Here is a 21,648-nt window from a genome sequence, read left to right as displayed (position 1 = left end):
GGCCCCCAGACCTTCCCAAACCGGACAGGCAGGTTTGGGCTCTGGCTGGGGAGGCAGTCAGGATTGGGCAGTTTTGAGCCAAGGGAAACCAAGTCCCAAGGGGAAGGATGGGGGAGGGGGGGGGAGGAGGAAGTACCCTTTCCCCAGAAGTCTCAGTGGAAACAAGTGAGGGGTACTCCTGGGGGCCAAGCTTCGGGAGCAAGGAGAGCTTGCCCTAGGATCATCTCCCACCGCAACAGACAGTTTTGAAACTTTGTAAACATACCCCCAAACCAAGACTAAACCAATAAACCCATGTAAAGCTGGTCACTTGGCTTTTCAACTATTAACAAGCTGCCACATCTGGGCTCCATCTCTCCCCTCTTTCCTTTCCAAGAGAGCCTACACGTGCGTGTGCATGAGTGCGTACACACACACACACACTTACACACCTCTTCTAAGTACATAAATGGCAGCACACCACACATACTATTCTGACCTCGCTTTTCTCCAAAACAGTCCTCGGCTCCCCCGCACCCCTGCCCCGGGAGGAGCATAGCAGCCTCCAGTGGAGGGGAAGACACACACTGGGGACCTCGGGAATGCTCTCCCAGGCACACTCCCTCAAACCCAGAAAAGCGCCCCCCTGGGTATGGAGCCGAAAGATCCAGCCTGCTTGCCTCGGGGACATGCATGGGGACGTTTCTGCAGCTCGGGCTGAATCAGCCCGAGAGACTGGAAAACAAGCCAAGTGCTGGTCCGAGGTGGACTGACGAAGATCGGGGATCTCCTGGCTCCCCCGAATGGTGCACGACAGTGAGAATAGACGACCCACAGCTACAGGTGAATGAAACCAAAACGGAAGCAGGAAAACGTGAAAGGATACGTCTTGTGACTTTGTTTAGAAAAAGCTCAAGGCTAGACGAAATGAAACATACTGTTTGGGGCTACGTACAGAGCTGGCAAGACCAAGGGGAAGTGCAAGGCAGTGGGGGCCTCCAGAGTCAGGGGAGGGCCTGTGGGGGGAGGAAGTTTGGGGGGGCTGGCACCCCCTGCTTCTTCACCTGGGGGGAGGCGGCTGCGTGGGTTTTCTCTCTAGAGTAACCAGTCATGCTGCACATTCATGCTTTATACTCAACGTGCATGCGAACAGTTTAAAATTACAATGTTAAAGACAAAGAAAAAAGTATCTACATCTTAGTGATTTTCCAAGCCTACTCCTTCTCTGAAAGCGCTTGTGGTGCTGCTTGAGCAGCGGCGTGGAGGGGCGACTGTGCCTGGAGCTGGTCCCCACAGGGCCAGCTAGGTAGTTTCCGGCCTTGTGCTCTCACAAATGGCACGGCCATGACACCTGTGCACAGATGTCACCTCACGGGTGGGCCAGCGCGGTCATGGGCTACGGGCCTAGAAGTGGCCTTGCTGCGGCCAGGATCATGACTGCCAAGCTGCCTAAGTGAGGGCTACCTGCCCCCACCCCCCCACCCCCAGCCCCTTGGCCTCCCTGCCCAGGCCGTCCTTGCCTGCCAAGTGTCTCCACAAAGCCGAGTTTCCTCCAGGGGCCAGGGAGATTTTTGTAAAATCCAACTGATGTCCCTCTCCTGCTGAAACCCTACCAGGGCCCACACAGCTAAATCCATCTCCTCTCTAGGGACCCCCCACTCCCCAAGTTCTCCCTGCCTCTCCGGGCTCATTTCTTCACCTTCCCTTCCCTGGGTCCTGGGTGCCCGTGGCATGCAAGCTTCTCCTACCACACCCCACCCATACTGTCCACAGAAACTCCAATGCTAGGCCACCAAATGCCCCCAGGGTGGGGGGTGCAGCTCTGTCCCTGCCTGGCGGGGCCTCTAGTCAAGGATCCCACCAATGAAGTGTGAAATCCCAGCAGAGAAGGGCTCGCTGGAGGGATAAGGGTGTGGGGGATCCATGCCAGAGAGGGGCAAGAGCCAGCCAAGGGGCCGAGGACACGCCTGCACTTGGAAATACAACTCTGGCTGTCCTGTCCGCAGAGGACCAGATCAAGGTGGCTTGAGTGGGTGCAGGGACAAGTGACAGGAGGCAGCACTGCTCCCTGCAAATGATGAAGGCGGCCTGGACAGCAGGACAGAGAGGGGGGTGGGGGACAGACCAGAGCTCTTTGTCTGCCAAGAAAAGCAACACTTGTTGATCAATCAGATATGGGGGCTGAGGACGAGGCAGGTGCCGAGGGTGACCCTGAAACCGGGTAAACCTACGGCACCACCTGCCACACGAGGAAGCCTGCGAGGAACTCCAAAAATGACAGGCCCCCGGGCCCTAGAACAGCTCGGTTCAGGAAGAGAAGAAGGTGGAGGTATCACCTGCCCCCCGCCCCCAGCCACAGTAATAACACAGTGTGGATAAACACGCGGGTCAACGAGCAAAAGAGAGAGCCCACAGACCCCCACAGATATACGTGCTGGTTTTAAAAACACTGATTTTTCTTCTTTCTTAAAACATACAGAATATTTTTCATCTTAACCATGGTAAAGCACCTAATTCAGCGGCATTAAAGACAGCCGCGGGTTCGTGCACATCACCGTCTATACCCAGGACTTTTTCAGCATCCCAGACAAAAACCCTGCAGCCACTGAACAATGGCTCCCCATTCCCTCCTGCTCCCAGCAACCCCCCCACCCCGCCCCAACCTCTGTTCTCCCAACTCTGTGCACTTCCCTCTTCTAGCTATCTCACGTAAGTGAGGGCTTATGAACATCTCTCCTCTGTCTGCCTTATTTCACCAGGCATAACGTTGTCAAGGTCCACCCCATATTGTAGCGTTTTTTTCAAAAGCCCATTCATTTCTGGGGCTGAATAATGCTCCGCCATGTCTGTCACATCCCATCTGTTGACAGACGCTGGGTTCCTTCCACCTCTCAGTTAGTGAATAACGCAGCACGAACGCCGGTACGAGGGTCTGTCCAGGTCTCTGCTTTCAATGCGTCTGGAGGTACACCCGGGAGGAGGGCTGCTAGGTGATCGCGTAGTTCTGTACTGAACCGTTTGAACAACTACCAGCCTGTTTTCCACGGCGGCTTCACCAGCTTAGGTGTCCGCCCATGATGTAGGAGGCTGCCAGCAATATCTGTGATTTTCCCTTTTTGGGGAACAGCCATCCTGGTAGGTATGAAGTGGTATCTGATTGTGGTAACTTACTTTTGTCCAAAAAAAAAAAAAAAAGAAAGAAAGAAAAAGAAAAAAAAGGTATCAGCAACTAGATGGAGGAAGGAGTGTTTTCCAGAGTGCTGGAAGCATGGATATCCACGTGCCCCCAAACAGACCCTGATCTTAAACCGCACACTTTGTACCAACATGAACTTATGATGGAGGCACAGAATCAAATACAGAACTAAAAAATTTTCTGAAAGCAACCAACCAAACCAACCATCCAGGTCTAAGGCTAGGCACGGAGTTGTTCAACTTGATACCAAAAGATCCATAAAAGGAAAAATTAGTAATGCAGGCCTCATCGAAGTTAAATTTTTTTTGCTCTGCAGAAGTCCACGAGAAGAAGGGGGGGAAAAGCACTATGGATTGGGGAAACAATATTTGCAAACTTATCTGACAAAGGACTAGTATCTGGAAGAGAGAAGGAACTCTTAAAATTCCATAGTAAAAAACCCTAAAAATCCAGGTAGAAAACAGGCAGAAGACACGAAGAGGCATTTCATCGAAGATGATGCCCAGATGGCAGATGGGCCCATGAAAGGAGGGGAGGCACCACGGGCCATGAGAAACACGCAGGTTAAAGCCACGATAAGTTATCATTACATGCCCAGTCGAACAGCTTAAAATCAAAAACAGTGGCAACACCAAATGCTGGTGATGGTGCAGGGAAACTGGCTCATCTGCATGCTGCTGTGGGGGATGAAAAATGGTAGAGCTAAACGGTCTGGCAATTTCTCTACACCAGCAACTGCAGTTCTGGTTATTCGTCTCAGAGAAACAAAAAGCTATATTCGCACAAACAACCTGTACGCAACTGTTTATAGTGGCTTTATCTGCATCGCCCCCCACAGGGAGCTAGCCCAGATGTCCTTCAACTGGTGAATGGTTAGACTGTGGTACGTCCATACCACAGAATACTACTCAGCAAGAAAAAGGACTGAACTATTGAATTGGGCAATGATTTGGATGAAATCTCCAGAGAATGAAGCTGAGTTTAAAAAAAAAAAAAAAAGCCTCCATTTAATACCATTTTTTTTAAATGTTAAACTTTTTATGTTTTATTTTTTATCTTAAATTCTCCTTATTGTTATAGCTCTTCACATTATGGTTGTGAAAACTGTTCCATAACACATCATATTCTTGAAATGCAGGATTATGAAAATGGGGAGTGGTTGCCAGGAGTCGGGGACATGCCAGGAAGGGGACATGGCTAAAAAAGGCATTGGGAAGGATCCTTGTGATGGAATGTTCTGTCTCTTGACTTATATCAATGTCGTTATCCTAGTCGTGGTCTCATACTAACTAGAGTTTTGCAAGATGTTACCATGGGGGAAAGAGGGGCGTTCTCGGTGTTATTTCTTAAAACTGCCAGTAAATCTACAGTTATCTCGAAATAAGAAGTTTCACTTAAAATAGTAGTAATTTATGAAATACGCCAGACCCTTTCCCACCTTTTAGCCTTTGAACACTCTATTCACTCTCCCTGGAACACTATTCCACACACTAACTCTTGTTCCTCTTTCTGCCCTTGGCTCAGCTGTCTCCTCTTCCAGGAAGGCTTCCCTGATTTCCGAGGCCCAGTCCTCTGGGCTTCCTCCACCACAGCCGTGACAGTGGTCTGTGCTCCCCCTGAAGTTGCTCTGGGCTGTCACCACTGGTGCTGTGTCTGTCTGTCTTCATCACTGGACTGCAAGTTCCATGAGGGAAGAGCATGGCAGGTCACCAGCCCTTCACTGGGACAGGGCTGGAGGCAGAGGAATGAACAAGTAAATGGCAGTTAGGACAGTAATACCCACAGCTGGCACTCATGATGAGGTTTCTAAGTGCCACTCTCTTTTAAGTGCTCTACGTGAATGAAATAAACTTTATACAATCCCATTTATCATGGGGAAACTGAGCCCCACAGCGTGAAGCCACCACATGCCAAAGGTCACCCAGCTAGTAGGTGGCAGAGCCGGGAAGCAGACCCAGGCCTCTGCATACAGAGCCTTTCCAAGTATTCTCCATCCCGGAGGGCCTCTCCATGAAAGGCTGGACGAGCCTGGCTAAGAGGGGAAGCAGAGAGGTCCGGGAGGCAGGCCAGAAAGAGATCGTCTGGCCCCCAGCCCCCATCCATCCCACGTGGAGGGACAGGCAGACCCAGGATGATACCAGAGCCCCCTTTATCCCGTACAGGTACTCAGGGGAGGACCCCTTATGTGTCAAGGGCCTGTGACTGAATCCCTTTTAGCGACCGGGAAAGCCAGCAGTGGCCTATATCAGACAGAAAATGCCCACTGTCCCGTGAGGCAGCAGTTTCAACCTCCCCGAGTGCCCCCGCCGCCCCACCCGGGCCGGGCTGCTTTCATCTGGCTGCTGGGTGGACGTCGCTCTGACCCACGCTGGGAACATTCCTACGGGCACAGGACTTCAGGCTCCGTTATCCACCTGGGGAAACCTTGAGAGAAAAACAGAGCGAGTGACAGCCAAGTGGTCGTGGTCTGGTACCATCAAAAGCCAAGGAACGCGGGAGCTGGTTTAGGGAAGTGTGGGGGTGGGGGGGAGGCGCGCACACCTGCAGATGGGCACCGAGGGCTCTAACCAGGGCAGGAGTGTTTTCTCCCGCAGCTGGGCAGAGTGCATAAGGAGGGATCCGCAGCTGGTCAAAGCCTCTAGGGCGGTGTCTGTCAGGTGACTCTCGGTCCCCCTGGGGGCACTGGACATCTCTCATGAGTCACCAAAATAGAGGCGACAATTAAAAGGAAAAAAGGGGGTGCTGAATTTATTTGCCAAGGCTGGAAAGAGCACGTGAAGTAGGGGGCTTTTGAGGTGCTGGTGATGCCTGTCTTCTTGATCTGGGTGGTCGTTAGATGGGTATATGCTTGATCGTGATACTCATTCATGAAATTCAATGAGGAGTTACATACATTCTCCACGTGTGTTCTACTTGACACTTGTAGCAAATACCGGGGGCAGCAGTTCTGACAGCTGGGAGCTCTGTCTCTACACGCGTGTACCTTCAGTCTCTCTCTCTTTTGAGCCCTATCTCTCAGCGCGCACACACACACGCGCACACACACGCACACGCATACACACACGCGCACACACACGCACACACGCACAGCCAAGAGCCGCGAACTGCTACCACCATCAGAACAGCAGTCCTCTTTGGACGCTCACAGCTCTCGGCCTGTCTCCTACCAGGAAGACGGAGGCCTGGAAGCAGGCAGTCCTGGAACCCTCCAACGTGGCCACAGCCCCATGCCTCTCCACATCCTGGGCACTCTTGTGTCCTGCGGGAACCACACTCCTCAAGGAGCCCATCTGGCCACAGGAACATACCCGTCCATGGTGTCTCCCTGCCCCGACCTGCTCCGGGGCCCCAGCAGCCCACCACACAGAGTGGAAGGAGTTATTTAAGATTTAAAGTGTCCCCACGGTAGGGGTGGCCCCTGGCTGGCTCGGCTGGGCCAGACGCTGGAGACACAGGTCGGTGGTGAGACCAGCTACAAAGCGTTCCGTGCAGGCTCAGTGCTGGCACCAAACAAGGCAGCGAGCAGGGGGCTGTGAACACCTCCATGTGGCAGGGGAGGAGACCAAGGTTCAGCGAGGGCGGGTGCCGGCCCCAGGTCACACAGTGTGTACTGGAGCCAGCAGTCCGTGGTAGGTCGGACCTGGACCCAAGTCTGCTCACTTAACCATGTTCCTGTCTCACTTGTCCATGCGCTCCAGGATTGTACTCTGCGCTCGCTGTGTGCCAGGCACAGGTTTAGGCACCAGGGACAGATCAGTAAAGGAGACAGTGGCTCCTCAGAGCTGACATTCCCATGGGGGAGATGAGACAATACACAAGTCAACAGAAGGGTGTGCAACCAGAGGGAGAGGACAGAGAGCACTGGAAGGGCCCCGAGGGGCGTGATGCTGGAGTCAGACCAGAGGGCCATGAGGAAGCCGCGTGGTGAGCCAGGGAAGCATGATCAGGGCAGAGGGAAGGGCCGCCGCAAAGCCCCAAGGACTGAAGCAGGCCTGACACGTGCCAGAATATGCAACAAGCCAGCGTGGCCAGGAGGGAGGCTAGGAGGGGAAAGTGGTGGAGCTGAGGTCAAAAGAGGCCTGTGCTAAATGTGGAGGAACAGCGCGCGCCACTCATCACGCCCTTTTCTGTCCGGTCTCCGTCTGCTGGAGTCCTGACCACAGCCCTCCGAGGGAGGTGCTGCCCTCATCACTGTCCGGAGGGGGAAGTGGGTGGGGCAGGAGAAAGCTCCCCAGGGCAGCTCTGGTGGCCAAAGACACAGCCGGGGCAGGAGAGCAGCTCTGTCCCGCAGGATAACCAGGCCAGCTGAAGCGGCTGGAGTCAAGGATGGGGTGGCTGAGGGGCGGGGAGGGGGGCGGCTTGTGGCTGAGGGCCCATGATCCCAGCAAAGCAGGAGCCCAAAGCCATGTACTCCTATGACAGACGGTTCTTGGAAGCTGGAGGCTGACACTCCACCCGTGCCTCCCGGGTGCCCCCGCAGTTCCCGACCCTCGGTCCTCAAGCCCCTGCTGCTCAGTCTGGTACCAGTCTGACCACAAGCAAGGGAAGCATTTTTCTCCACCTACTGAATTTTTTAAATTTAATGGAATTTACTTTATTTGATCTTACTTTACATTTATTTTTTTCAGTAATCTCAACACCCCACGTGGGGCTCGAACTCACAACCCCAAGAGCAAGAGTAGCATGCTTCGCCAACAGAGCCAGCCAGGTACTGCCTACATTTACTTCAAAAGTGACCCAGATACTAATGCTGACCTGAGGTGCATACACACAGCACCACCCGTAAAAGAAACAGCACCTGAATATGATTGAGCTTCCAGACCTGAGTCCCTGTTTAGGAAACACGGGGGACAGAGGAACAACTTGAATGACACCACAAGGATTCACTGCCTGGATCCCGACCGTGGAAAAGTCAAGGGGACAAAGTATGAGGGTCTTTGGCGGATACACAAGGCGAAAAGCAAGCACACAGAAAAACAGACACAAGAAATCCTACAGAAGACTTACGGGACCTGTCAACTAGAAACTCCCAGCACAGACCTTGCCTAGATTCAAAAACAAAAAAGCACGCTGAAAAAGGATGATAAGACAACTGGGGAAACTGACAATCTTAAGGAATCACAAGTTCTTTTCTTCCCGTGACAACAGTATGGTGGGGTTTGTTTTCTTAGACTTTAATCTCTTACAGAAGAAAAATCTGAAAAATTTATGGCTCAAGTACGTGATGTATGGGAATTGTTCTGAAATAATCAGGGAGGTGGGGCTTGGGTTACAGACAGGAAAGCCTGGTCATCGGTGCTGACTGCGGGACACTGGGGACAGTGATGGGGATGGGGACAGGGACACAGACGTGGGGAAGGCATGAGACCATTCTCCCAAGCATGAATGAACACTTCCATTTATACAAACGTTTTCCAACATTTTACGAAAGGAAATGTGACCTAATTCGAGCAGCGAAGGGTTATGGATCACTCACAGGGTGAACCTTGGTTACTGAATCCGAACACGGGTCCTGCTCTAATAACGAACAGTGATCACGGTCAAGGTGACCATAATGACATAATGATGGCAGCAGCACTGTGCTGAGTGTCACACACGCCACTGACTCACTCATTCCTCCCAGTGACCCCGGGAGGCAGCAGGAACCTGTGGGAACCAATGCTGAGAAATGTGGGGGCCCAGACCTGGCCCGAGGTCAGAGAAGGTGCTCTGTCAGAGCTGGAGAGGCCCCGATGGGCAGCCTTTGTCCCCGAGCGGGTGTGGGAGGGGAGGCCAGTGAGCCCTGCGAGCGGGGACGACCAAGAGCCCCGGCCTCACTCCCCCTCGTTCCCACAGTATCGGCTCCAGCAATGCAATATTCACATCTCAGCGTGCGCCTCCGCCAAGATTAAGCCCTCGGCCACCCCACGGGAGCCTGAGATGGTGACCGGTCACAGATGACACCAGCAGACTTTTGGGCCCACGGAAGGATCTCGGGTCACAGGATCTGTCACGTCAGGGTCTGCCTACATGGACAGTCCTCCCTCGAGGTCTCAAAGCTGGCCCCTGTGCCCCCAAATGTCAGTGGGAGGTGTGCCCCCGCCCCCACTCCAGGTGCCAGGAGAAGCAGGAGAGGCCGGCAAGGGGGCGCCACATCCTTCCCGCCCCTCCCCACCTCCCGCCCCTGTCCTGGGGTCTGGGGAACCAGCCCCTTCTGTGGCTACAGTGGGATCCTGGCTAACAGGGGAAGTGGGGCGGGGGCGGGGGGAGCAGGAGAGAAGCAGAAGTTGAGGGCAGGGGAAAAAGGGAGAGAGACAAAAGGCAGAGACATGGAAAGAGAGAAGAGAGGAGGGAGACAGAGAAGGTGGCCCACTGGGAACCTGGAGGACCCAGGGGCGGCAGAAAGGACAGCGCGGCTCCTGGAAGCTTCTGGGCCCCAGCTGCCTTGTCTGCAACGCCACCGTGTGCTTGTGGCGGTGATGTGGCTCAGTCACACTATGTCAGAAGCCTCAAAAAGTACCCCAAACGTTGTGAAAGTGAATGTATATGCTGGTTTTGGAGGCTAGGGGCTCTCATCCCAGCTAGTCACACAGGAAGCCTAAAAAAAAAACTCAAAAAACCCAAAACCCCTGATCAATGCTCAGGCCCTACAGCCAGAGACTAGGCTTCAAATGGTCTAGGCTTGGGGTTCTGTATGGCGGTCCCCACCACGGGGAGGTGCAGGGGCCCCTCTGCCTGCCCACTCTCCCCCACTTCGGGCCACCAGGAGTCTAGGGCCTGCTGAGGAATCCAAGGAATGAAGCCCGGGCCTGGCACAGCCATCTCTGGGTCCCCTCCCCCTTCGCAAACTCCCAGGAGCCCATCCTGTGTCTGTCTGGTCCAGGCGGAAGCCTGCCCTGGGAAGGCATCAGCTGGCTGAGGTCTCCCAGTCCTGAATCCCCACTCCCAGCCTTTTCCTCCAAGTGCCAGTCCTGAACCCCTTCTCCTCTTGGGTCCCCTCCACCTCAAATGCTGGACCACAGCGCCCTGCCCAGGGGTCCCCTTCACTCAGTGCTTATCAGTGGTGGAGTGCGTGACCCTGACAGCCCACAAGGAGCCCGCAGAGCTCACCACCTGCTCCGGTGGGCAGGGGTGACCCAAGAAGGCTTCCCAGAGGAGGTGACCCTTAGGTCAAGATGGAAACTCGAGAGGAGAGCACTTAAAGGTCAGCGAGGCTAAAGTGCAAACAGACCGGGGCAGGGCTGGGTCTAGCAGGGGAGGAACCAGGTTTGGGTCCTCTCCCCAGGCAGTGGGGAACACAGGAGGATTTCAAGCAGAGAAGGGGCCCCCACCCTGCATGTGCTGACTCCGGCCACACATGCTGCCCTCCACCCTTCTTCTTTCACGGGGATGGAGAACACCAGCTGGCCCACTGGAAAGTGCCAGGGTATCCCCAGGTCCTGCCACCCCCGTGGGGTAGGGCCCTGGCCCTGGCTCCTCCCTGCCACGCTGTGGGGAGACCCCACCAGAGTTGCTTCCCGCAGCCCTGAGCCTGTTCCCCAATAATTAAACCGTAAGCTGATTAGTCAAGGAAAACCTTTAATTAGCCCTTGAAATCATTCAGGAAAATTACAACCTCCTCTCTGGGCACCCTGCCCACCCTCTGCCAGGGACTAGGAGTTGTGCCAAGGAGGAAGCAGAGTTGGGGCAGGGGAGGGTAGGGGGCTCCTGCCCCTCATCTGAGCCTCACCCGGCAAAGGCAACCCAGGGAGCAAGGCGCCTTGTGAGAAGAGAAGGCACAGACTCCCGCCCCCGGCCACGTCACAAACTACCTCAGAATAAAGCCACTAAGCCACCAACAAGTGGGCAAGGAAGATGCTGGAAAAGTGTGGCACTCTCCTGAGACATCAAAGAAGACAAGTAAATGGAGAGATGGACCATGTCCATCGACCGGGAGACTCAATGTTGCATCTGGGCGCATGACGAGATACATGTCTAATGCTGAAGTAGAACTGAAACAGCCAAGAATGGCCGGGACACTCGGGAAGAAGAACAAGTGGGAGTGCTTGCTCTCCCCAAGATCAAAGCTTCTTATCAAGGACAGAAGTGAGAGTGGGGTGGTAGTACGCGAACATGCCCGAAGAGAAAGAGAAACGGACGGGGCATCCGGCACCAGAACCACTTACACAGACATGGGACCTATGATAAGGGTGGCCACGGAGAAAAGTCAGTCTGTTTTCATTACATGGTCCTTGAATGACTGGGGATCCAGGTGACAAATATGAAATTGGATGCCTACCTCACACCACACACACACACACACACACACACACACACACACACACACTATTCTAGAACAAAGAAAGGTGAGAGGCAGAATTATAAACCTCTACAGGATATGAGTGATATATTTGACCACATTAAAATTAAATGCTTCTATTCATCAAGAGCCACCATAAAGGAACTGAAAAGACGAGCAGCAGACAGGGAGAATGACAGCAACTTCGAAACAAAGGCTCTCACGCAGAACCTAGGATTTAACTCAAAGTAACAAGTAAAAATGCAGACAGCCCGATGGGAAATAGGCAAGTGACTTGAACGGGCTCTCAGGGCTCTCATCTTCGGGAGGAGCTCCAGATGTTCCCGGAAGACAGGGGAAAAGATGCTCCACATGACAGTGACCAACCGGCCACCAGTGAAATGCAAATGGCATCCTGAGGAGATCCGGCCAGATCTGCTCTCACCAGGCCCGGCTAGCACTCACCACTCACCACGGGTGCTACCGTTCCCCTGTTCCGTCTGTGAAATGGGCTGAATGCTCAGAGCCCCCTTCTGGGATCCCAGGTGGGACTGGGCAGACGCAGGGGAGCGCTATGCGGGGCACTGGGCCTGGCAAGGTACAAACCTTCCACTAGTTTTCCCTACTAATCAGCCTAAGGAATAATCACTGCCCAGACCCAAGGTCATTTCAGGTCTTCCCCTTCCTCGGAGCAGGGATGCCCCAGAAGGCCGAGAGTCCAGGAGACAGACACCAAATGGGTAGCAACGGGATCTGTTTACCCACCAACCGCTGTGTCCCCGGAGGCCACGAAGGGCCAGGCACTCTGGAGTGTGCATAGGAGAAAAACGAAAACAATCACGTTCATGTTTATACCGCAGGCCCTGGTGTAAGTATGTTAGGAGCAGAGCTTTAGAGATGCCCTAGAACACCGGAGTGGCCTCGATTCTAGAGAAGGACAAGCAAGACGTGGAGAGGCCCCGAGCGGCTGTCCGCGTTCAAATCCAGACCGCAGAACCGCAGAGTCGAGGGTGATGCCAGCTACCCTTCAGTTCTGCAGAGGCCCCTGCGCTCTCCCCTCCCCTCCCTCAGCCAACTCCTGCTCACCCTTCCAGTGGCATTCCTCCTCACTCGGGGCAGGCCCACCACGCGCCGCGGAAGCGACACTCAGGGCTTATCACGGGCTCATTCACGCCCCCTCCCCATCACGCTCAGTCTGCCAGTGTTTACTGAGCTATCCTGGAGCATATAGATCAAGCTGAGGTTATAGCAAGGGACACAGTAAGGGTCCCCCCTACCCACCATCCCATGAAGCCAAGTTATGAGGGGCAGGGACGACAAGAAGCCAACTGACCCACAAATCATAACATAATGTAAGTAGCAATGGTAAGAGCCACAAAGAAAGTCAAGCCCGGGAAGGTAGAAAAGGGAGAGTGACCAGTCCCAGACCAGGTAGCATGAACCAAAGGCCCTGAGGCAGGCGCCAGCCTGGAATATTCCAAGAACAGCATGGCAGGAGAGGAGGGGAAGCTGGCAAGAAAGCTGGGCCAGGATCTCATGACCCATCCTTGAGGGAGATGAAGCGACAGGAGGGTCCCAGCAGGGCAGCAATGCGATCTAACCCCAGCTCCCTCTGGCTTCATGTGAGGACAGACTGCAGGTGGGGGTGGGGGGGGAGACAATGGGGGAGGGGGTGAGTGGGGAGGCAGTCCAGGCTGGACAGACAGGAGGCTGGCTTAAGCAGTGGCTGCCACCAGAGGAGCTCTGCAGGTAGAGCAGGTGGCTTTCCTGACATGGTGGCTGTCCTGACATGGTGGCTGCGAAGGAAGAGGACAAGAGGAGTCAGGATGCCATGGGACTGCTGGCCCCATCGAGAGGATGGATGGTGCCTGTTAATGAGAAAGGGTCACCGGCAGTGGGGGAGATGGGGGCTTGGGAGTCTGGCTCATTTTACCTGTCTGCGTGTGGATCTGGAAGCAGGGTCTCGGTGTCCTGCCTGATAGAGCTCACAGAAGGCCACCCGTGCGCCCCCGCCCCGGCTTCCCTGGAGAATTCCCTGGAGAAATGTACGCACGCACGCCCCGGACGTTCAAGGACAGACACCTGCACAGCAGGAGACAGAGAGATCAGCTCTGGGTTGTTTTCACACTAGAAGAGTACACAGCAACAAGGGGGGACATACTACGGACACCCTCGGCCACGTGGTTGGACCCCGCAGACCAGGATCAAAGAAGGCAGCCATTTCTGTGAAGTTCAAAAGCAGGCAAGGTGGCATTTTGTAATCCAGGGATGCACGCCTGGCAGGGACTCTCCAGAAAGGCAGGGACACGGTGACCCCCAAGGTCAGGGTCGTGATCACTACTGGGGCCGAGATCAAGAAGGTGGTGGGGAAAGGGGATGCGACTCCCAGGGTGCAGTGTTCGCTCTTCCCCTAAGCGTGGCGAGTGTTCGTTCATCGCACCCTGATGTTAAACCGACAAGTGCACTCAGGCCCATTTCCGGAAGCACGTTACACTTTGCAGTTATTAAAGGTTTAAAAGTAGAAGAATCATCAGTGTACACAACCATATATACACAATAGGGTATCTCAGAGTCAGATAATCCGGGGGGAGGCCTCCCGTGGAAGATTCACAGGAGGACTAGGCTGTGGAGGCCCTGGTGGGCCACAGAGGAGGGGAACCTAGGGAGAGAGGAGGCAGAAGTGCCTGGGGGTCCACCCTGGGGGAGATATGCTGAACCGCCCTGCCTTCCCACATGTCCTACTTTCTCTCTCTCCCTCACGAGGGCAGGACAGAGAGGGCAGTGAGGAGTGGGGGGGGGGGGGGGAGGGGAGCGGGAGGAGGGCCCTTCCCATCCTGTGGGAGTGGCTGAAACCAGCCTGGGGAAGCCCGCCGGAAGCACAATGCCCCTTTATCGGGAGTTTCCAGGGCCAGGCAGGCCACCTGGGGTTGGGGGCTGGGAGGGCCTTCGAGGGAGCTCTCTGTGCCAGGACCCAGCCTTGATGCCCCCACCTGTCAGGTGCTCTCCACCAAAGCCCAGAAGGAAGACAATGGGGGACATGGGGAGGGAGAGCCTTCTAATTCCTCGGGCTAGTTTGGGAGTGGCACAGGGAGTGACCCCAGGCAAGTCTCCCAGGGTCGCAATCCCCCACCCCCCACCCAACGAAAGAGGAATCATAGTAACACCTACATTCTGGGGTGCTGGGAGGATCCGATCAGTTAGCTCACAGGAGGTGGCCTGTTAAATGCAATGACACAGAATAAGGCAGTGTCAGCACCTGCTATGCATTTTGCCTGAAGATGATGCCATATAGCCTTAAAACCACCCTGAGAAGGCACCATTAGCATCTCCATCCTGTGGATGAGGACACCAGAGCACAGAGCAGCGACCTGACTGGTCTGGAGCCACACAGCTGGCCTCAGAGCCCAGCGCAAAGCCTCCATGGTGTCACACAGGTTAGGAACCCCAGGCCTGGATCCCAGGCCTGGATCTGCCCCTTGTTGGCTGAGGGGCTTCTAGCCCGTTCCCTGGTTTCCCCTTCTTGGGGCAAGTACAAATCCCACAGATGGCCAGCTCCGGGGAAAGGAAGCCCAGGGGGCTTTCCACACCACAAAGATGCTCCACTTCCCTACTGGGAGAACCTGACGTGGCCAGCAAAGGCCAAGGTGCAAACATGGGAAGTCGGGCTCCATCTGGGTAGAAACAAAAGGGGGCAGAGCATGGGGACAAACAGAAATGAGGGGCCGGGAACAACGGCTGTCTTGGGGAAGAGATGTCCTTGTTGCTGGATACTACCCTTCTGTGCTGTGCACAATTATTATTTAGGGGACGAGGTAATGCATGTGCACAGAGCAAAAATGTGCCTTCCTGAAATGAAAATGCTGGGAAAGAGAAATGAGGTTAATAACACCTCCTCCTCAGGGTCTCTGGGCAGAGCCGCCGAGCTGATGCTCACAGGCACACAGCCCACACCTGGCAGGCCGTGAGCCGCGGGCGAGTGCAGTATCACTAGAGGCTGGGAGCTGGCGAAGGGGAGGTTGCAGCCCAGAGGGGATATGGCACGAGAAAACGGAAATTGTTAAAATTGTTGAATTATTAAATTGTTACCACAAGCTTACTGTGTGCCAGGCGACTCGGGGAGCTCTTCCCCGCACGATCTAAGATCCTCTGGACGGCCCATTTAACAGGTGAGGAATGTAAGCCCACGGAGGCTCTGGTTCTTCCCCATGGACCTCAGCTAGTGGGTTGGGGACATGAGTGGGCTGCGTGGCCCCTGCAGAGAAGTCACCACTGCCCCTGAGGATGGTGGCAGCACCCAGGGAAAGGCAGGGCAGGACTAGAGGGCCCCGGGAGACAGGCTGCTGTGAGTGGTGGCTTCCGTCACATCTGCCATCGCCGGCTCCCCCTGGGACCTGGGAAAGCTCCCCTCTGACCCTTCTTGCCCGCCCCCCCAACACCTTCCTCTGGGCCAGGCATCTGGCAGAAAACAAGCCCCAGCCCCGGAAAGGGTGGCGGGGGCGGGAAGGGTCCCATTTCCCCGGCTGTGACTTGGAAGGAGGCTGTTTCCTGCTGGCAGCATCTGTGGCCTCCTGGCTCGGGTGATGGGACAAACAGCTGGTGGGGACACCCCGACCGGCGTCTGGCCAGGAAGTCGGGTTTTCTGGGGGCCAGGCGGAAAAGGGGGGGTGGGGCTGGGGGGAAGAAAGGGAAGGGGTTTTTTTGGGGGGGGGGGGGCGAGGGAGGGAGGGACCCAGCGCCCAGAAACACCCCAGGTTGACCAGACCTCCAAGGAGCTTCTGTCTAAAAGAGGAGCCTGGGTCAGAACCAACTGGACAGGAAGTGGCCTTGTCTTATCCAAACCATTTCCAAATCACTGGGGGGCAGCCACCACAGGCAGTGACTCTAGAGTCCGAAAGCCTGGAGTTTAAGTCCTACCTCTCCTGCTCGCCTGCTGTGTAACCTTAGACGCATCACATACCACTGTGGGTCTCAGTTTTCTCATCTCTGAAATGGGGATAACAACAGTACCCACCTTGTAGGTTGTTGTGGAGATCAAATGGGTTAATACAGGTAAAGCTGGGGTACCTGGGTGGCTCAGCTGGTTAAGCGTCCCACTCCTGACTGTGGCTGAGGTCATGATCTCAGGGTTGTGAGGTCGAGCTCCATTGCTGGGCTCTGCACTGGGCATGGAGCCTGCTGGAGATGCTCTCTGTCCTTCTGCCCCTCACCCCCATGTACACAGGTGCATGCTCTCTCTCAAATAAATAAAATCTTAAAAAAAAAATCTATCGGTTAAGACCTCACAATCTTGGCAGCACAAAGATCCGTTTTCCATCACTGCCCCCCTCATCCTATCCACCTTCGTCTCCTGCTTGGACCGCTGGAGCAGCCTCCCTGTGGGTCTCCCTGCTGCTGCCCCCATGATCCACCCTCCACATGGCAACATGGGTGATCCTTATGAAAGGGAAACTAGATGTTACTGAAAGCCTTCCAGTGACTCCCCATTATACACGGAACGCAATCCACGCTCCTTACCTCAGCCTGTCAGCCTTTGGCCTATCTGCCACATCTTCCCCACCTTCCCGACCTCGCTGCCTACTCTGCCACACGGGCCTCCTTGATAGTACTTGACCATCCCAAGCTCAACTGGATCTCAGGACCTTTGCATTTGCCATACCCACTACCTGCTCTATTCTTTCTACCTCCTTTGCTTAGGCCTGGCCCACTGCTGGGCTGTCACTGTCTCAGGACGGGTCCGTCGCCTTTGTCGCCATACTACATCCATGCAGGCAGGGCTGGGGCTGTGTGGGTCACCCATGGGACCAGTGGTCACGCACGAAAAGAGTATAACAAGACTCTGCCGCTCCCTTTCCACATTCCACCTCCTTCCCGCCCCCTTCCTGAGGAGGTTCAAGCCCAGGCCCACCAGGGAGCTTCTGACTTGGTCAGGGGTGGGGCGGGCCTCGGTACATGGCTCAAGTCAGTACAGTTTCCTTATCCGCTGTCAACGCTGAGAGATGCCTCCCAAGGAAAGCTGGGTCAAAGCTGTGGTCACCGTCTTGCATGTCCTTGAGGGCAAAAGCCTGGGTGTGGGGGCTCTGTGGGTGTCAGGTCCCCGCCAAGCCCAACACATGAACCATCTTCCCAGTCGTTCCCAGCCAGTCTGGAGGGGCCATAAGCCCACCATCTCGTGTCTGAGTAGACCACTTCAGCAAGGCCTACGGATTTACCCCAAAGCAGGACATGGAGTGAGGGGAGCCCTGGAGCCTTGTGGGACAGCAGACTGGTACCACTGCCCAGGAGAACAATCTGGAAGGCAAGGCATGTCCAGTGAGCCACACGCCCAAGACAGACTCTGGCCACAGTATACAAGGAGACACGCTCTAGAATGTTCAATGTGGCCTTGTCACAGTGTCCCAATGGGAAACCACCCCAATGTCCACCAACAGGTGACCAGGTAAGTCCTATGTGGCACAAGCACAAGACATACTCACAGCAGAGACACTGAATTCTAGAGCTATACACAAGTCCTCGCAGAGAGAAACGCAAACTCGAATGCTGAGCGGAAAAGGGCAAGTCGTCTCCCAAGACACCGCTTCCATCAGCCGTCAAACTGTCGAACAGCGGTGGTCCCGTCTGGCTGGCCCCCGAGAACCACGAACCATGTACTGAGGCCTGCCCCACCCCCAACCAAGTCAGAAGCTCCCTAGGGGGCCTGGGCTGGAGCAGTTTTGAAAGTTTTGACAGCAGCGGGGAGCCGGGACTGAGAGCTGCGGCTCTATGATCTGTGAATGAATTCAGAGGTCGTAAGGGTAGGAAGACCTGCAGAGAGACAGACACACCAAATCCAAATCCAGCACCGGGGCAAGCAGGCAGGGAGCAGGGCCTTGAACGCCATCCACCCCGAGTCCCATCCCAGGCCAGATGCTGGAGGCGTGGGGGGGTGGTGGTTCTGTTCACTGAAGGCTTTACTTTTCCCCCCGATCTAAAATGTATCCTAAGGAACAAAAGTAGCAAGTAAGAAAGCACTTGCCTGAGGTCCCACGGCTGGGGACAGGGCAGGGACCTGAGTTCAGGTCTCCGACGGCAAAGCCGTAGCTGTGCTTATCTGCGCGAAGCCCGGGATGCTGAGCAAGCTGGCACCATGAGGAGGAGGCTGGGCCGGCCTCACAGAACTGCCTGGCAGTGTGCCCACCCGGTGACCCTGCCAGAGGCGGCAGGGGGTGGCGCGGCTGCCTGGGAGAGCCAGGAGGCAGGTGGAGAGGCGCCCTCCTCCATCTCTGAGGTCTTCCCCAGGCGGCAGGACTAATGCCAACATAGCACAGAGCGGGGGCCAGGTCTGGGGTCACACGCTTTCTGCTTTGCGCCCTCCCGGCCATCCCATGAGGTGGTCACTGTCATATCCATTTTGCAGAGGAAGAAATGGAGGCCCAGGAAGTAAAGAAACTGGCCCATGGTCACACGGCCCGGGAGTGACGGAGCTGGGTCTGAACCAGTCCCTAGCGCTGCCCCACCAATACGGGCAGCTACCCCTCAGCTCCGGCTCCCCAGGCCCTCCCCACCCCCAGGCCGGGCACCCTAGGGGTCCATATGTAGCTGCGGATCACTGGCTGGGGGTCTGGTTCCAGTCTGCTCCCACCAAGGGATGCCAAGAGCCCCTGGAGGCCAGGCAGCTCTGTGTCTTGTCTGCTGCCGGAGTCTCAGTGCCCAGCCCAGTGTCCAACATTCAACCACCAAACACCGTCCACTGGCCCCACAGTGCTCCAGGGGGGATTCGGGGAAGAAATAACATGGAGAAATTCTGCCATATGGGGCCCACATTCTTGGGGTGGGGGGAGGCAGACAACACATGGTGCCCTGACAAACAAGGTAAGCATAAGGGCCTGGGGAGAAAACCAGACAGGGAGATAAAGAGTGTGTGAGGGACAGTGAGAGGCAGGTGATGCTAGAAGTGCTGCACGTGGGTGACAGTGAGTACGGGGCTGGGGCCAGGGAGAGGATTCCAGGCAGAGGCAACAGGAAGGTCAAAGACCTAGAGGGTGGCATATGCCTGCAGAGTTGAAGAACAGCAAACAGGCTGGTGGGGCTGGAACTTGAGAATAGACAAGGAGAGCTGTAGGAAATGAGGTGGGAGCGATTTGGGACCACCAGGAGAGACTGGGGTCTTAAGTACAGAGAACACTGGGCTTTGTACTGGATCCCACTCAGGGACACCCTTCCCAGTCAGAAGCCCATCAGACTCACTTAGACTCTGGGCCACCCACAAACACCCTACTCCCATGGGTCCATGAGAACTTCTCTTCCCAGATCACACCCTTCCATGGAGCCCAAAGACAATCCATTCCAGTCCAGGGAGTGGCTCGGCCTTGCCCAGGCCCCTGCTTCCAGGAACAGATCTTCCAGTCTACAGTGTAACAACTGGGGGCTAGAAGCTCGGGAATCTGTCAGACCCAGCTTGGAAACTGCCCGTGTTACTCTGCAGATGGACCTGAGCCTCAGTTTTCCTGTCTGTGAAGCGGGTCTGCCCAGTACCCACTTCACAAACTTGTGGTATAATGAAACGAGAGCGCTGAGTGCAACGTTAGCCCTCATTAAATATTAGCCAGAATTGTGATTATTTGAGGGGCAGTAGAACATAGTACGTCTCTGGGACCAGAACTTGAGTCTAAATCCCAACCCCACAACTTACTCATTAGATGATCCTGGGCCAACCGCATAAGGTTGCAATGAGGATTAAATATATGTAAAGCATTGAAATGACCTGACACATAGTGATTTATGAGTGTTTGCCATTATTTTCACTATTTGTGGGAGGGGGCTCCCCTTTGCCCGGCCAAGAAGCACCCTTGATCTCTCTCTTGGGCATCCCTCCCGTCCTCTGCTGCAAAGCATCCCGCTAGGGTTTTAACTATTGACCCCTCAGGTATAACATCCGTCAGATTGGGACCTTTGCCCCCTTTGGCCACGCCCCACATCTGATCCCTTCATAAGGTACACCCCCCACCCCCAATCTCATGCATCTGCTCCGCCGGCTGCCGCCGGTAAACCTCCAAACCACCGCCCCCACGGCTGTGATCTCCGACTCTAGGAAGCGCACCCTCCCTTCAAATGATTAATTTTGACCCCCATTTTCTGACACTCGCCCCGACCCCCTCGAACGGGCCCCACTTCAAATTTCGAATTTTGTGGTCCCCTTCGCCACGCCCCCTTTCGCTGTATTACCTCCGGATCTCCCTTACACCACCGTCCCCAGCAGCACTGACCCCTGACCTCTCCGAGGCGACCCTTCCCTCTTCGAGTGAACTTTGACCCCACCGGCCCCGCCCCCTACTTGCGTGAACGCTCTCCCACCGCCGTCTCCCGGCCCTCCCCAATCCCCTGGCCAGACCGGTGATCCTACCGGCTCGGCGCTGCAGTCGCTCGCGGCCTAGCTGCTTGACCGGGAATTCCAAACCCTCACACCACCCTCAGCTCTCTTGCGCCGCCGCCACCGCGGCCACTGCCGCCGCCATGTTAAATCCCCAACGAACATCCGGGGCTTTCCCCCCTCGCCGCCCACCAGTCCCCATAGCAACGGGGCTGACCGGGCAGGGGGCAGGGCCCGCTCAGGGGCGGAGCTGGGCCATTGGCAGAGCCCGCTCCAGCCTCTGATTGGCGCAGATTGTCCAATCGGAGACCTTCGGGCAGAAAATGCCAAGCGGGGATTGGAAAATTTGGAAAGGGTGCGGGGGGCGGTGGGGAAGCTGGCTCCCCGCCCAATCGGGTTCTTAAAGGGGAAATGACTATCCTCGTGTAGGAGTCCCACCGTACCCCAAAACGAGTTTGTGGGATACGTGCCGCACACCTGGCCAAATGCTTTCTTTGCATTGTCTCACTAAATACTCACTAAAACTCTATCGTATTATCAATACCCACTTTACAGATAAAGGAACTGAGGCTCAAAGGCATGAACTAGCTGCCTCAGGATTACAGGAAGTCGAAAATGAGTTTTGAACGACAGTCTGAGTCCAGGAACTTGACCTGGAACCAAGACACTATTTGATCTTAATCTTTTCTATAAGTTTTTAAAAAGTAATTAATCCGTTAAAAAAAAAAAAAAAAAGGAAACAACAACAAAATCCATAAACGAAACCCGGACATCCTCTCCTATGATTTCACTCACTGGGTCCCAGCTACCTTGCTCTTCAGAAAAAATATCCGGAGCGCTCCCTCCTCTTAAGGTCTTTGGCTGTTCTTT

General features: G+C 55.2%; 1 protein-coding gene across 2 annotated transcripts in view; it reads right to left on the bottom strand.

Moving 5' to 3' along the window:
- The window catches only part of LOC111161532 (p21 (RAC1) activated kinase 4), a 42,209-nt gene extending 21,295 nt beyond the window's left edge, over positions 1-20,914 (bottom strand). Inside the window, exon 1 of one of the 2 annotated variants that reach the window (XM_022525258.1) lies at positions 20,812-20,914. The gene's annotated coding sequence lies outside the window, so the exon portion shown is untranslated. The remainder of the gene's footprint in view (positions 1-20,811) is intronic. The other variant, XM_022525260.1, reaches the window with a different exon arrangement.
- Positions 20,915-21,648: the final 734 nt, after the last annotated feature.

The sequence above is a fragment of the Enhydra lutris genome, unplaced genomic scaffold (assembly GCF_002288905.1).
Source record: "Enhydra lutris kenyoni isolate GAN:26980312 unplaced genomic scaffold, ASM228890v2 scaffoldscaffold85, whole genome shotgun sequence".
NCBI classification, from domain to species: domain Eukaryota; kingdom Metazoa; phylum Chordata; class Mammalia; order Carnivora; family Mustelidae; genus Enhydra; species Enhydra lutris.
Note: the sequence above shows the minus strand (reverse complement) of the source record. Positions and strands in the feature narration are given on the sequence as shown.